This window comes from Schistocerca cancellata, chromosome 10, assembly GCF_023864275.1.
Source record: "Schistocerca cancellata isolate TAMUIC-IGC-003103 chromosome 10, iqSchCanc2.1, whole genome shotgun sequence".
NCBI lineage: Eukaryota > Metazoa > Arthropoda > Insecta > Orthoptera > Acrididae > Schistocerca > Schistocerca cancellata.
This window is the reverse complement of record NC_064635.1, coordinates 56,641,535-56,657,757: the sequence shown is the minus strand read 5'-3', so window position 1 is coordinate 56,657,757 and position 16,223 is coordinate 56,641,535. Positions and strand designations below refer to the sequence as shown.

General features: G+C 45.3%; 1 protein-coding gene across 1 annotated transcript in view; it reads right to left on the bottom strand.

Moving 5' to 3' along the window:
• The window catches only part of LOC126106105 (fibrillin-2), a 142,822-nt gene that overhangs the window by 108,688 nt on the left and 17,911 nt on the right, over positions 1 to 16,223 (bottom strand). The gene's annotated exons all lie outside the window — the stretch shown is intronic.

Below are 16,223 nucleotides of genomic sequence, written 5' to 3'. Positions count from 1 at the left end.
CAGCGGACACACCAGGAACCGCGGTGTTGGCCGTCGAATGGCGCTAGCTGCGCAGCATTTGTGCACCGCCGCCGTCAGTGTCAGCCAGTTTGCCGTGGCATACGGAGCTCCATCGCAGTCTTTAACACTGGTAGCATGCCGCGACAGCGTGGACGTGAACCGTATGTGCAGTTGACGGACTTTGAGCGAGGGCGTATAGTGGGCATGCGGGAGGCCGGGTGGACGTACCGCCGAATTGCTCAACACGTGGGGCGTGAGGTCTCCACAGTACATCGATGTTGTCGCCAGTGGTCGGCGGAAGGTGCACGTGCCCGTCGACCTGGGACCGGACCGCAGCGACGCACGAATGCACGCCAAGACCGTAGGATCCTACGCAGTGCCGTAGGGGACCGCACCGCCACTTCCCAGCAAATTAGGGACACTGTTGCTCCTGGGGTATCGGCGAGGACCATTCGCAACCGTCTCCATGAAGCTGGGCTACGGTCCCGCACACCGTTAGGCCGTCTTCCGCTCACGCCCCAACATCGTGCAGCCCGCCTCCAGTGGTGTCGCGACAGGCGTGAATGGAGGGACGAATGGAGACGTGTCGTCTTCAGCGATGAGAGTCGCTTCTGCCTTGGTGCCAATGATGGTCGTATGCGTGTTTGGCGCCGTGCAGGTGAGCGCCACAATCAGGACTGCATACGACCGAGGCACACAGGGCCAACACCCGGCATCATGGTGTGGGGAGCGATCTCCTACACTGGCCGTACACCACTGGTGATCGTCGAGGGGACACTGAATAGTGCACGGTACATCCAAACCGTCATCGAACCCATCGTTCTACCATTCCTAGACCGGCAAGGGAACTTGCTGTTCCAACAGGACAATGCACGTCCGCATGTATCCCGTGCCACCCAATGTGCTCTAGAAGGTGTAAGTCAACTACCCTGGCCAGCAAGATCTCCGGATCTGTCCCCCATTGAGCATGTTTGGGGACTGGATGAAGCGTCGTCTCACGCGGTCTGCACGTCCAGCACGAACGCTGGTCCAACTGAGGCGCCAGGTGGAAATGGTATGGCAAGCCGTTCCACAGGACTACATCCAGCATCTCTACGATCGTCTCCACGGGAGAATAGCAGCCTGCATTGCTGCGAAAGGTGGATATACACTGTACTAGTGCCGACATTGTGCATGCTCTGTTGCCTGTGTCTATGTGCCTGTGGTTCTGTCAGTGTGATCATGTGATGTATCTGACCCCAGGAATGTGTCAATAAAGTTTCCCCTTCCTGGGACAATGAATTCACGGTGTTCTTATTTCAATTTCCAGGAGTGTATTTACGCTTAAGTACTTGGCAGACGGTTCTTCGAACCAATTTCGCACTATTTCTCTACCTTTACACTCACCAACTGCGCGCGAGAAAAACCAACGCTTAAATGTATCTGGGCGAGCTCTGGTTTCTCTTATTTTATTACGGTGATTGTAACACGCTTTGTAGGTGTGTGTCAACAAAATACTTTCGTAATCCGAGAAGAAAGCTGATAACTGAAATTTCACCTCAATGAAGACCTCACCTTGCTTATCATATGCGTGACACCCTCTCCTCTACTTCGGCATTATACAATACGATATGACTTCTCAACCTCGATGTCCTCACCCAATCCTTTCAGGTAAGGATCCCATTACGCAGAACAATACTCTAGCGGAGGATGGACAAGCGTAGTTTAGCAGTTTCTCTAGTGGATTTGTTTCATCTTCTTGGTGTTCTGGCAATAAAAGGCAGTCTTTGGTTCCCACTCACCGTAAATTTATCTTTGTGATGGTACTAGTTTAAGTTGTTGGCTCAAATGGCTCTGAGCACTATGCGACTTAACTTCTGATCATCAGTCGCCTAGAACTTAGAACTAATTAAACCTAACTAACCTAAGGACATCACACACATCCATGCCCGAGGCAGGATTCGAACCTGCGACCGTAGCGGTCGCTCGGTTCCAGACTGTAGCGCCTAGAACCGCACGGCCACTCCGGCCGGCGTTTAAGTTGTTCGTAATTGTTAACTCCAGGTAGTTAGTTGAACTGACAGGCTTTCGATTTGTGTGATTTATCGTGCAACCGAAATTTAAAGGATGCCTCTCAGCACTCAAGTGGACGAATTCACACTTTTCATACCGAGCGAGGTGGCGCAGTGGTTACCACACTGGACTCGCATTCGGGAGGACGACGGTTCAATCCCGCGTCCGGCCATCCTGATTTAGGTTTTCCGTGATTTCCCTAAATCGCTCCAGGCAAATGCCGGGATGGTTCCTGTGAAAGGGCACGGCCGACTTCCTTCCCTGTCCTTCCGTAATCCGATGAGACCGATGACCTCGCTGCCTCGCTGTTTGGTCTCTTCCCCCAACCAACCAACCAACCAACCAACCAACACTTTTCATTATTGATGGTCAACTACGCTTAATTAATGTAGCCACTGTGGGGCTAGAGAATGTGAGAGGTACAACAAGTTTGTTTGTGTGGCCATCCTCCGCAGCAGGCATATAAATACTTGTTTTGTAAATAAAATTGCCTTTTCCTGCTGCTAGCTACTTTATTTATCCCATACGCGTTTCGCCTTCTCCTATTCTAAGGCATCATCACTGGACTCTATAACGATACAGTTTTGTTAGTTATAGATTATCAAACAGTTCACTTCGCGATTTGACCACAAGCCAACCACAAGAGAAGATGACATGAAAATAATTAGAATCAACAATAAAAAACACCTGATTATGCAAGAAAATTACCACATACATAAAACCAAAGAAGAGGGGGAAATCCTGTTGAATGACCAAGTACACTTGCCAAGCAATTCATTATTTACACTAATAGATAGGATAATACAATAACGTTCACAAAAAGTATTAATATAATAATACTGTCGAATGTAATAATAAAAGAACCCAGCATCTTCACACTCACTCATCCATGAACCCCTCCACAGAATACTGAAACAAAAAGTCAAAACAGCTGTAACCAAAGTTTTCAGCCACTCTCTAACAGCTAGTACACCCGCCATCCGCCATCCCCCCCCCCCCCCCCCAAGATAAAAAATATCCGCTCTATCCCCCCTCCCCTCTCTCTCTCTCTCTCTCACTCATACACACACACTGTATAAACATCATAAATAGAAGTTAGTATCGAACATATACTTCGTTAGGTTGGCAGCGAATAGGTAAACATACTAAAGAAGATGAAACACGTAATGGAGTCGCAATATTTACGCTGTGAAAAGCAGTATAGTTGTATCGAGTGACAAAAGAACAATAGTCCACCACAAAAAACAGTGAGAAACATGGTGAACAGTGTGTGGAAGGCGAGAACACAAAGATGTGATTATATGGCAGTGATAAAAGTGGTAGTGCGTCCTCCAGACCAGATGTGAGGAAACGCAGATCAGCAGATCGTAAGTAATTACTTTTTTTTTTTTTTTTTTTACAAAAAATCGCGAAGTGAACTGTTTGATAATCTATAACTAACAAAACTGTATCATTATAGATCCCACTGAGGATGCCTTAGAACAGGAGAAGGAGAAACGCGTAAATAAAATAAAGTAACTAGCAGCAGGAAAAGGCAGTTTTAGTTACAAAACAAGTATTTATGTGAGAGGTATGTTTAACCGCTTGCCTTCCAGTACTGGCAACTTGCGGGCGTGGCGTTTATCGATCTTCTGCTATTGTATAAATTTTGACGCGGAAGTAACGCAGATTCGTGAACGCGCATAACAGAAACGATCATCTTCAAATGAGGAAGTTATTTGTAGCAAGGAACTTTAAATTAATTACGCCTGCTGTAATACAACATAATAAATAGTAGAAAACTGGCATGTAATTCATTTATAAACTTTTTTGATGATGTCTCGTGTTCAGAACTGCATTTAAGTACACTAACGGAGAAAATCGCAACTCCAAGAAGGAGCTGGGCGTCATAAAGGAAAGGTGATACGCTTGCTTTTACACCTGGTTTATGTCTGTTCAAATTTTGTGCCAGTCCCGTAATAGCGCCACCATGAAGATGCAAATCAGGTTTCTTTTAAATACACGCTCTAACGTTCGCGAGATTAGACGTGGTGAGCTGATGTCAGTCAAGAATGCCTTTAAGGCGACAATGACGCCATTACTAAAACCACATTGAGTTCGAAAGAGGTCGTGTAATAGGGCTACGAGAAGCTGAATGTTCCTTCTGCGATACTGCAGAAAGACTTGGCAGGAGTGTAGCCACTGTAGACGAATGCTGGCAGCGGTGATCACGAGAATGTACGGTCGCAAGAACACTCGGCTACATCTACATCTACATCTACATTTATACTCCGCAAGCCACCCAACGGTGTGTGGCGGAGGGCACTTTACGTGCCACTGTCATTACCTACCTTTCCTGTTCCAGTCGCGTATGGTTCGCGGAAAGAACGACTGCCGGAAAGCCTCTGTGCGCGCTCGAATCTCTCTAATTTTACGTTCGTGATCTCCTCAGCAGATATAAGTACGGGGAAGCTATATCTTCGATAAGTCATCCAGAAACGCACCCTCTCGAAACCTGGACAGCAAGCTACACCGCTATGCAGAGCGCCTCTCTTGCAGAGTCTGCCACTTGAGTTTGCTAAACATCTCCGTAACGCTATCACGCTTACCAAATAACCCTGTGACGAAACGCGCCGCTCTTCTTTGGATCTTCTCTATCTCCTCCGTCAACCCGATCTGGTACGGATCCCACACTGATGAGCAATACTCAAGTATAGGTCGAACGAGTGCTGTGTAAGCCACCTCCTTTGTTGATGGGCTACATTTTCTACGGACTCTCCCAATGAATCTCAACCTGGCACCCGCCTTACCAACAATTAATTTTATATGATCATTCCACTTCAAATCGTTCCGTACGCATACTCCCACATATTTTACAAAAGTAACTGCTACCAGTGTTTGTTCTGCTATCATATAATAATACTCTAAAGGATCCTTCTTTCTATGTATTCGCAATACATTACGTCTATGTTAAGGGTTATCTTATCTTAGAAGCTAGATTAAGGAAAGGTAAACCTACGTTTCTAGCATTTGTAGATTTAGAGAAAGCTTTTGACAATGTTGACTGGAATACTCTCTTTCAAATTCTGAAGGTGGCAGGGGTAAAATATGGGGAGCGAAAGGATATTTACAATTTGTACAGAAACAAGATGGGAGTTATAAGGGTCGAGGGCCATGAAAGGGAAACAGTGGTTGGGAAGGGAGTGAGACAGGGTTGTAGCCTCTCCCCGATGTTATTCAATCTGTATATTTGGCAAGCAGTGAAGGAAACAAAAGAAAAATTCGGAGTAGGTATTAAAATCCATAGAGAAGTATTAAAAACTTTGAGGTTCGCTGATTACATTGTAATTCTGTCAGAGGCAGCAAAGGACTTGGAAGAGCAGTTGAATGGAATGGACAGTGTCTTGAAAGAGGGATAAAAGATGAACATCAAGAAAAACAAGACGAGGATAATGGAATGTAGTCGAATTAAGTCGGGTGATGCTGAGGGAATTAGATTAGGAAACGAGACACGTTAAGTAGTAAAGGAGTTTTTCTATTTGGGGAGCAAAATAACTGGTGATGGTCGAAGTAGAGAGGATATAAAATGTAGACTGGCAATGGCAAGGAAAGCGTTTCTGAAGAAGAGAAATTTGTTAACATCGAGTATAGATCTGTCAGGAAGTCGTTTCTGAAAATATTTGTATGGAGTGTAGCCATGTATGGAAGTGAAACATGGACCATAAATAGTTTGGACAAGAAGAGAATAGAAGCTTTCGAAATGTGGTGCTACAGAAGAATGCTGAAGATTAGATGGGTAGATCATATAACTAATGAAGAGGTATTGAATAGGATTGGGGAGAAGAGAAGTTTGTGGCACAACTTGACCAGAAGAAGGGATCGGTTGGTAGGATACGTTCTGAGGCATCAAGGGATCACCAATTTAGTATTGTAGGGCAGTGTGGAGGGTAAAAATCGTAGAGGGAGACCAAGAGATGAATACACTAAACAGATACAGAAGGATGTAGGTTGCAGTAGGTACTGGGAGATGAAGAAGCTTGCATAGGATAGAGTAGCATGGAGAGCTGCATCAAACCAGTCTCAGGACTGAAGACAACAACAACAACAGCCAATTCTTTGCCACTAAACATCGATAAATGACATTCTATGCACTTCAGGTGCAACAACAAGGGTCAGTTGCCACTCCCTGCACCAAGTGCCTGTCCGCTGCAGATCTTCCGGGAGGCCACGTGTTACAGCCGAGAGGAAGGCCATCGTGTTCGGCGTATGGCTCTGACGCATCTTACTGGATCTGCAGCAGCAATTTGAGCAGCAGTTGGCACCACAGGGACACAATGAAGTGTTACATATCGGTACATAAAGGAGAGCTCCGAGCCAGACGCCCTGTAGCGTCCATTGCACTGACCCCAAACCACAGCCATTCGCGACTTCAGTGGTGCCAAACGAGAACTCGTTGGAGGACAGGGAGGTGGTCTCTTGCGCTTTCTGATGAAAGCCGGTTCTTACGCGGTGCTAGTGAAGGCCGTTTGTCGGTTGGTAGGAGTCCAGCTGAGGGCCACCAACCAAGCTGTCTGTTTGCTAGACACTCTCGACCTACACCTGGAGTTACGGTCTGGAGTGCGATCTGTATGCCAGCTGGAACACTCTCGTGGTTATCCCACACACCCTGTTTGCAAATGCGTGATTCGTCCTGTTGTGCTGCCATTCGTGAACAACATTCCACAGGGTGTTCCTCAACAGGATAACGCTCGCCCACAAGCCGCTGTTACAGCCCACCACGCTCTAGAAAGTGCCGACGTTTGGCCTTGGCCTGCTCCGTCACCAGATCCGTCGCCAGGCGTGCACACGTGGCGCATTGAAGGACGACAACTCCACCGTCATCCACAACAATAGACTTGGCCACTGTTTCTATGTTTCGATACAGTGTACCGATACGTGGAACTGTTTCAATGTTTCGGAACGGCTGTGGTTCACTGTTTCGAAACAGTGGTGTTTCATTCCGCCCCTGTCTCGGGTAACCGGACCAGATTCGATCTCGAGCCAGACACAGAAACTGTATCGTTGATTGAAAATAAGGCTGTTTCAGTCCACCTCTGCTTGGAACGGGCTAATTGTATCGAAACAGTGATGTTTCATTCCGCGCTGTGTCGGACGAGATTCGGGCTCGGCATAGGTACTGAATCACAACATACCACTTCATGAAACACTTTCAAGAGTGGCGACATCTTTTTGACAAGCAATAGCATGAAGCTTAAGATGCCCGAAAATAAAGCTTCGTTTCTAGATGACTGTCCTATTCCGAAATGGCGTAATATCTGCTTTATAAACACTAACCAAGCAATAAAACAACGCATACTATTCACATTCAAAATAATAAATATGTGAAAATCATTCAGTTAAATTACACTTTTTTTTTACAACATACGTTTCTCTGGTCATGTACTGTAATAATATTAAGAAACGCAAGTAAGCCTACAACATTTTGAATAAAAAAAGCGTAAAGTGACAGTTATTAGACATATACATAAATTTGATGTAGGTATAACTGCAAGCAATCTGTGTGACGTATCACTGATAGTGTAATGGTGAACGGGAAGGGCTGGGAAGCATAGTGAATTTATAGTAACGGTTCTAAACACCTTGAAAGACAAAATTTTTTTCTGTTATATTTTGTTATTTATTCGAATTATTTGGCATTATTTGTGAGTCTATAGTCACTTTGCCTATTATCCACAATGATTCCCTTTGTGTGTATGGAAATTAGCAGGATGGGTATATTACCCATACTAACGGAATGTGGGAATCCCAGTAGCATATCCGTTGTTTCTGCAGTTTGCTCCCTCCTCCAGTTCGTTCATGGTGGCTCTTCTGTCTTCAGCTATGGCTGTCCTCGGCCAATTGAAAAGTATGAAAGTCACACGACACTGAAGCAGCGCATTTGCTTCAGGAAATACGAAACTGCCAAGACGCCTAAGTGATAGTTTCCTACTTTCTGCGATATGATTAGCGCTCTCGCACCTCATTTATGTTCATATGGACATACTTATACAGCAGACATTCAAGATGATAAAATGTGTAGGTTTATTAGATTACAAAACACAAACTGTTTCTCTGTTTCGAAACATCGTATCGAAACATTACATTGTACTGTTTCATTTGTTTCGAAACAGTTACGTGTTTCAGTTTGCCCATCTCTACACAACAAACATTAACCGTCGCTGCATTGACCGACCAAGTGTTACGGACATGCAACTCCATCCCACAAACTGACATCCGGCACGTTCGCATGCTTGCATTCAACATTCTACCGGCTACAGCGGTTATTAATGTACCGGTATTTCACATTTGCGTTTGCTAATGTCACACTTCCATTAACCTATGATTTCACAATGTTAATCACTTAAATATGTCACCTAGACAAATGTATTCTCGATATTTCATTACTCGAGATTAATTATTTTTTTGGTGTTGCGATTTTATTTTCGTCAGTGCATAAAACTAATTGTTTATAGTTCATTTAAATTTTTATAATTTTTTTGCTTTAAAATGTTCGCATATACGTGCTGTATTTTCTGTTGTGGAGATTGAAGTACTTTGCATTGTATGTGAGTTCTGTACGTAAAAAAACTATGTAAATTGTTTATTACGTTAAATAATTTGCTGATGACATTTTGTATAAAATATTTGTGTGTGTGTAAACTATTCATTTAGACGTAAATTTGACAACTGTAAGAAATGATCACGCTTAGGACCGAGGTAAGAAATAGGTGTTACGTAAAAGCCAATGTGCTCTTCAAAAATGGTTCAAATGGCCCTGAGCACTATGGGACTTAACTGCTGAGGTCATCAGTCCCCTAGGACTTAGAACTACTTAAACCTAACTAACCTAAGGACATCACACAAATCCATGCCCGAGGCAGGATTCGAACCTGCGACTGTAGCAGTCGCGCGGTTCCGGACTGAAGCGCCACCGGGGCCCAGTGTGCTCTTGTCTGAAACGAAAGTGGCTCTTGCGAGTGGAAAAGGTGGCAAGGGCGAATTGGCGCGCTACCTAGAGCAAGTACGGGAAGTAAGTCACACAGTCCGTAGGCAGCAGCGATCGAGGCAACACCCTTGTGAAGCAGCAGAAGCTTTGCACAAAAATGCCTCGGATGAAGACTGCAGACGGCTTACGGCATAGCTGCGACATGCTGGGCTACTGTATGTAAAATTGAAGGACGCCAAGAACAGAAATTGAGCCCATACGTCCATTACGCGATAAGTCACACAAATCTGAGGGTTGTAAATTCAATTACACTACTGGCCATTAAAATTGCTACACCTAGAACAAATGCAGAAACAGGTATTCATTGCCCAAATACATTATACTAGAACTGACATGTGATTACATTTACACGCAGTTTGGGTGCATAGATCCTGAGAAATCAGTACCCAGAACAACCACCTCTGGCCGTAACAACGGCCTTGATACACCTGGGCATTGCGTCAAACACAGCTTGGATGGCGTGTACAGTTACAGCTGCCCATGCAGCTTCTACGCGATACCACAGTTCATCAAGAGTAGTGACTGGCGTGTTGTGACGAGCCAGTTGCTCGACCATCACTGACCAGACGTTTTCAATTCGCGAGAGATCTGGAGAATGTGGTGGCCAGGGCAGCAGTCGAACATTTTCTGTATCCAGAAAGGCCCGTACAGGACATGCAATATACGGTCGTGCATTATCCTGCTGAAATGTAGAGTTTCGCAGGGGTCGAATGAAGGGTAGAGCCACGGGTTGTAACACATCTGAAATGTAACGTCCACTGTTCAAAGTGCAGTCAATCCGAACAAGAGGTGAGCTACACGTGTAACCAATGGCACCCCATAGCATCACGCCGGGTGATACGCCAGTATGGCGATGACGAATACACGCTTCCAATTTGCGTTCACCGCGATGATGCCAAACACGGATGCGACCGTCATGATGCTGTAAACTGAACATGGATTCATCCAAAAAAATTACGTATTGCCATTCGTGCACTCAGGTTCGTCGTTGAGTACACCATCGCAGGTGCTTCTGTCTGTGATGCAGCGTCAAGGGTAACCGCAGCCACGGTCTCTGAGCTGATAGTCCATGCTGCTGCAAACGTCGTCGAACTGTTCGAGCAGATTGTTGTTGTCTTGCAAATGTCCCCATCTGTTGACTCAGGGATCGAGACGTGGCTGCACCATCCGTTACAGCCGTGCGGATAAGTTGCCTGTCATCTCGACCAATGCGAGCAGCAATGGATCTTGACCAATGCGAGCAGCAATGTCGCGATACGATAAACCGGAATCGCGATAGGCTACAATCCGACCTTTATCAAAGTCTGAAACGTGATGGAACGCTTTTCTCCTCCTTACACGAGGCGTCACAGCAACGTTTCAGGAGACAACGCCGGTCAACTGCTGTTTGTGTATGAGAAATCGGTTGGAAAGTTTCCTCATGTCAGCACGTTGTAGGTGTCGCCACCGGCTCCAACCTTGTGTGAATGCTCTGAAAAGCTTATCAATTGCATATCACAGCATCTTCTTCCTGTCGGTTAAATTTCGCGTCTGTTGCACGTCATCTTCGTGGTGTAGCAATTTTAATGGGCAGTAGTGTAAATACTTAGGGATTACAATTACAAATAACCTAAATAGGAACGATCACATAGATAATATTGTGGGTAGAGTAAACCGAAGACTGCGATTCATTCGCAGAACACTTAGAAGGTGTAACAGATCTACTAAAGAGACTGCTTACACTACGCTTGTCCGCCCTATTCTGGAGTATTGCTGTGCGGTGTGGGATCCGCATCAGGTGGAGGACTGACGGATGACATCGAAAAAGTACATACAAGGGCAGCTTGGTTTTTATTATCGCAGAATAGGGGAGATAGTGCCACAGACATGATACGTGAATTGGAGTGGCAATCATTAAATGGTTCAAATGGCTCTGAGCACTATGGGACTTAACATCTGAGGCCATCAGTCCCCTAGAGCTTAGAACTACTTAAACCTAACTAACCTAAGGACATCACACACATCCATGCCCGAGGCAGGATTCGAACCTGCGACCGTAGCAGCGCCTAGAACCGCTCGGCCACCGCGGCCGGCCAATCATTAAAACAAAGGCGTTTTCGTTGCGACGGGACCTTCTCATGAAATTTCAATCACCAGTTTTCTCCTCCGATTGCGAAAACATTCTGTTGGCACCCACCTGCACAGGGTGAAATGATCATCACGATAAAATAATAGAAGTCAAGGCTTGCACAGAAAAATTTAAGAGCTCGTTATTCACACGTGCCGTTCGAGAGTGGAACGGTAGAGAGACAGCATGTAGGTGGTTCATTGAACCCTCTGCCAGGCACTTTATTGTGAATAGCAGAGTAATCATGTAGATGTAGATGTAGACTCGCAGGCCGTACTGTGGGTAGTGTAGCCGTCATAAGTGTTCACCACACCCAAGCCTACAGCCACCAGATAAGATATTTTTGGGTATTTTACTTTTGTACAGCGTGAACCATTAATTTAAAGTGTGTTTTAATAATCATTCTTGAACTTTAAAGAAACTGGCTCACCCTGTTATTTCATCGTAGTCATACACCTACATAGGGTTCCTTCCTTCAAAACATGTCCTACCAACCGATCCCTTCTTCTAGTCAAGTTGTGCCACAAACTTCTCTTCTCCCCAATCCTATTCAATACCTCCTCATTAGTTACGTGATCTACCCACCTTATCTTCAGCATTCTTCTGTAGCACCACATTTCGAAAGCTTCTATTCTCTTCTTGTCCATACTAGTTATCGTCCATGTTTCACTTCCATACATGGCTACACTCCATACAAATACTTTCAGAAACTTTCCTTAACTATTGCAAAGTGTTATAGTAAACGTTTGCTCACGTAAAATTCAACAAGAGTTAAGCCAAGTTACTAGAATCTGTTAAATGACTATATAGAGTTATTTCAAAGAATAATATCTTTTGAAAGTAAATTCCAGCAAGGAAGACGTTTTATCGAAGCGAAATGTTCAGTATAAAAAGTGTGTACTTTAGAATCTAAGTATTTTAGTATTTAAGTTTGTTTATTATGGAAAGTGCTTTTCTAAAGGCCCCCCCCCAACCAGATAAATTTTTTTTTAGCTTCCTTGAAGTTATCTACTGAGCTTTTACTCTTTCAAAAACGTAATGTACAAGGGTGTAGTAGTCCAACATTGTTTACGTGGAGTAATATTTATTTGGAGAAGCAGCTTAAACAGTAGCAATAAAGTAGGCAAAAATCTGTGTTTCTTTGCCTGGATAGGCTGGCGACCATTAGTACGTACTTTAAACCGCTAAGTGAACTTGGAAGTGAGTTGTCCTAGCTTCAATATAATACTATTCATACTGCGTTTTTTTTCTAACTGGTGGGTAAGATCTTAGGAAAAGAATTGAATAGTCTAACTTACTTATCCGTTAGACAGAACACAAAATCCTTAATTTTTAACATTTTTATGCAGCGTCAGCAACTGATATGGTTTATATAAGAATATACAGCCTACAGTTGCAGGTTAACTTTATCGTTTAGAGTCTCTAGCCATACGACGAGGCCCATACAACGGGCTTAAAGTGAATTTACTACAGCTTGTTTAATAGAAGTGACAAAACCTTATGGTTATACATCAAGTTTTATAAAGTTGACTTAGGATATGGCTTGTTTTAGGCAAACATTTAAATAATATTTTATGTTCTGAAGAAGACGTTATTACTAACGTTGAAACCTAGGTAAACGATAAAGTTAATCTGCAACTGTAGGCTGTATATTCTTATATAAGAACACAAAATGGTTCAAATGGCTCTGAGCACTATAGGACTTAACAACTGAGGTCATCAGTCCCATAGCACTTAGAACTACTTAAACCTAACTAACCTAAGGACATAACACCGATCCGTGCCCGAGGCAGGATTCGAACCTGCGACCGTAGCGGTCGCACGGTTCCAGACTGAAGCGCCTAGAACCGCTCGGCCACTCTGGCCGGCTAGAACAAAAAAGAGTAACTGTATTGATCAGCTTTTCCTATTAACAGGACTATCCACCCTTAGTGTGCTTTATTTGGAAACTAAACTAAATTTAGTGAGAGGGTTAGACGTGTCAACATAGAGACAGGATTTTCTGTTATTTAGGTAAAAGCATACTAAATTAGAATAGTAGTGGTAGGGTTATAAGTGTATAAGCACAAATACTATTATTAATCTTAGTCATTTGCACACATAATAAAACCAATAATACTTGACCACGCAACTGTAGAGTCACACCTGTTGGACCGCTGAGGTTGGCAGCGATGTGAAACAGAGAACAGTCGAGACGAAGAGTTCCGAATGGTCTGGACTTTAAAATGGTCAGTACTCGAGGGCCCGCGGCCAACTTATCGCGACCTTACCACACCTCGTCTTCTGGGGGCTCCTGAGGCACTAATTTATGTAGGCTACCAATTAACAATAAGATCGGTAGATATGCAACCTGCGGTCTTCTCCAACAGTGTCAGTATTCTCTCTCGAGCAAAAATGTCTGAGAAACAACGCTGTAGAATATTTGGTGACTGAGCCACAACTTCACCTCCGTTTGCACAGTTCCACCAGTGTCAAACTGAAGTCCTCGAATGTACACTCCTGGAAATTGAAATAAGAACACCGTGAATTCATTGTCCCAGGAAGGGGAAACTTTATTGACACATTCCTGGGGTCAGATACATCACATGATCACACTGACAGAACCACAGGCACATAGACACAGGCAACAGAGCATGCACAATGTCGGCACTAGTACAGTGTATATCCACCTTTCGCAGCAATGCAGGCTGCTATTCTCCCATGGAGACGTTCGTAGAGATGCTGGATGTAGTCCTGTGGAACGGCTTGCCATGCCATTTCCACCTGGCGCCTCAGTTGGACCAGCGTTCGTGCTGGACGTGCAGGCCGCGTGAGACGACGCTTCATCCAGTCCCAAACATGCTCAATGGGGAACAGATCCGGAGATCTTGCTGGCCAGGGTAGTTGACTTACACCTTCTAGAGCACGTTGGGTGGCACGGGATACATGCGGACGTGCATTGTCCTGTTGGAACAGCAAGTTCCCTTGCCGGTCTAGGAATGGTAGAACGATGGGTTCGATGACGGTTTGGATGTACCGTGCACTATTCAGTGTCCCCTCGACGATCACCAGTGGTGTACGGCCAGTGTAGGAGATCGCTCCCCACACCATGATGCCGGGTGTTGGTCCTGTGTGCCTCGGTCGTATGCAGTCCTGATAGTGGCGCTCACCTGCACGGCGCCAAACACGCATACGACCATCATTGGCACCGAGGCAGAAGCGACTCTCATCGCTGAAGACGACACGTCTCCATTCGTCCCTCCATTCACGCCTGTCGCGACGCCACTGGAGGCGGGCTGCACGATGTTGGGGCGTGAGCGGAAGACGGCCTAACGGTGTGCGGGACCGTAGCCCAGCTTCATGGAGACGGTTGCGAATGGTCCTCGCCGATACCCCAGGAGCAACAGTGTCCCTAATTTGATGGGAAGTGGCGGTGCGGTCCCCTACGGTACTGCGTAGGATCCTACGGTCTTGGCGTGCATCCGTGCGTCGCTGCGGTCCGGTCCCAGGTCGACGAGCACGTGCACCTTCCGCCGACCACTGGCGACAACATCGATGTACTGTGGAGACCTCACGCCCCACGTGTTGAGCAATTCGGCGGTACGTCCACCCGGCCTCCCGCATGCCCACTATACGCCCTCGCTCAAAGTCCGTCAACTGCACATACGGTTCACGTCCACGCTGTCGCGGCATGCTACCAGTGTTAAAGACTGTGATGGAGCTCCGTATGCCACGGCAAACTGGCTGACACTGACGGCGGCGGTGCACAAATGCTGCGCAGCTAGCGCCATTCGACGGCCAACACCGCGGTTCCTGGTGTGTCCGCTGTGCCGTGCGTGTGATCATTGCTTGTACAGCCCTCTCGCAGCGTCCGGAGCAAGTATGGTGGGTCTGACACACCGGTGTCAATGTGTTCTTTTTTCCATTTCCAGGAGTGTATTTAAGTTTTGGAAACAGATGAAAATCGGATGGGGTCAGATCGGATGGGGCCATGGAGGACGGCCGACGACAGGGAACCCAAAGCGTCGGATATCTCGCAGCGCCCGTGTGTGGTCTGGGATTCTCGTGCTTCATGTGTGGACGAACTCTGCGAACGCGAAACTCGATTACAGCACGCTGTTTCTCAGTTACGTTACGTGACACGCCGCCATGTTACTCGCTGCAGTTTGGAGCCCTCTAGACTCAGAGGGCTGCAATTATGTAGACATGAAGAATAAAGAATGTTCAAATCTGTGTGAATTCCTAAGGGACCAAACTGCTGAGGTCATCGCTCCCTAGACTTACACACTACGTAAACTAACTTAAACTGACTTACGCTAAGTACAACAGACACACCTATGCCCGAAGGAGGACTCGAACCTCCAACCTCCGGCGGGAGTGACCGCGCGACTCGTCACATGGTGTCTCTAACCGCTCGACCACTCCGCGCGGCGAAGAATAAAGATATAGAATGTTAATGACGTTTGTTGTATTCATAAAGCTTTAAGAGTTTTGAAGTACGAAGTTTTGAGGCATTACTTTTCAGCACGTCCTCGTACATCTCCGAGTTAATTCCTAAGGGGATACTCCACTCAAAAATTTAACTATTCGTCTACTCTGTCGATTTCACCGAATTTTAAAATCATGTCTCTCGCGTAAAGACGTAGCAATATCCAACATTTCAAGTCGAGAACTTAATTGGTTTTTGAGTTATAAATTTTTAATGGTATATTTGAAAAGCGACATTTGATACTCAGACCCCAATTTCCACATTCTACATTATTTAGGCAAATTCACAAGACCTTGTTCAGCAATTCTGTGCATTGATTTTATCTCAAATGTTATTAATTTACTCTTCGTTTTTTTCAAGTTCTTGATCTTAAATTTTCTTTTATTGTTGGCACATAAATGTGATAATAAAACAAACTACAGTTTCGATAATATTAGTGCACAGAAGCATACAAAAACCTTAAGACTGTAAGGTGTCAGGCAAATCCAACACCTTCCATGAAAACCCTGACATGATAGCAAATCCGGCAGTATGTCACATAGCACCGAATAAATCCTGACCTTAAATTAACC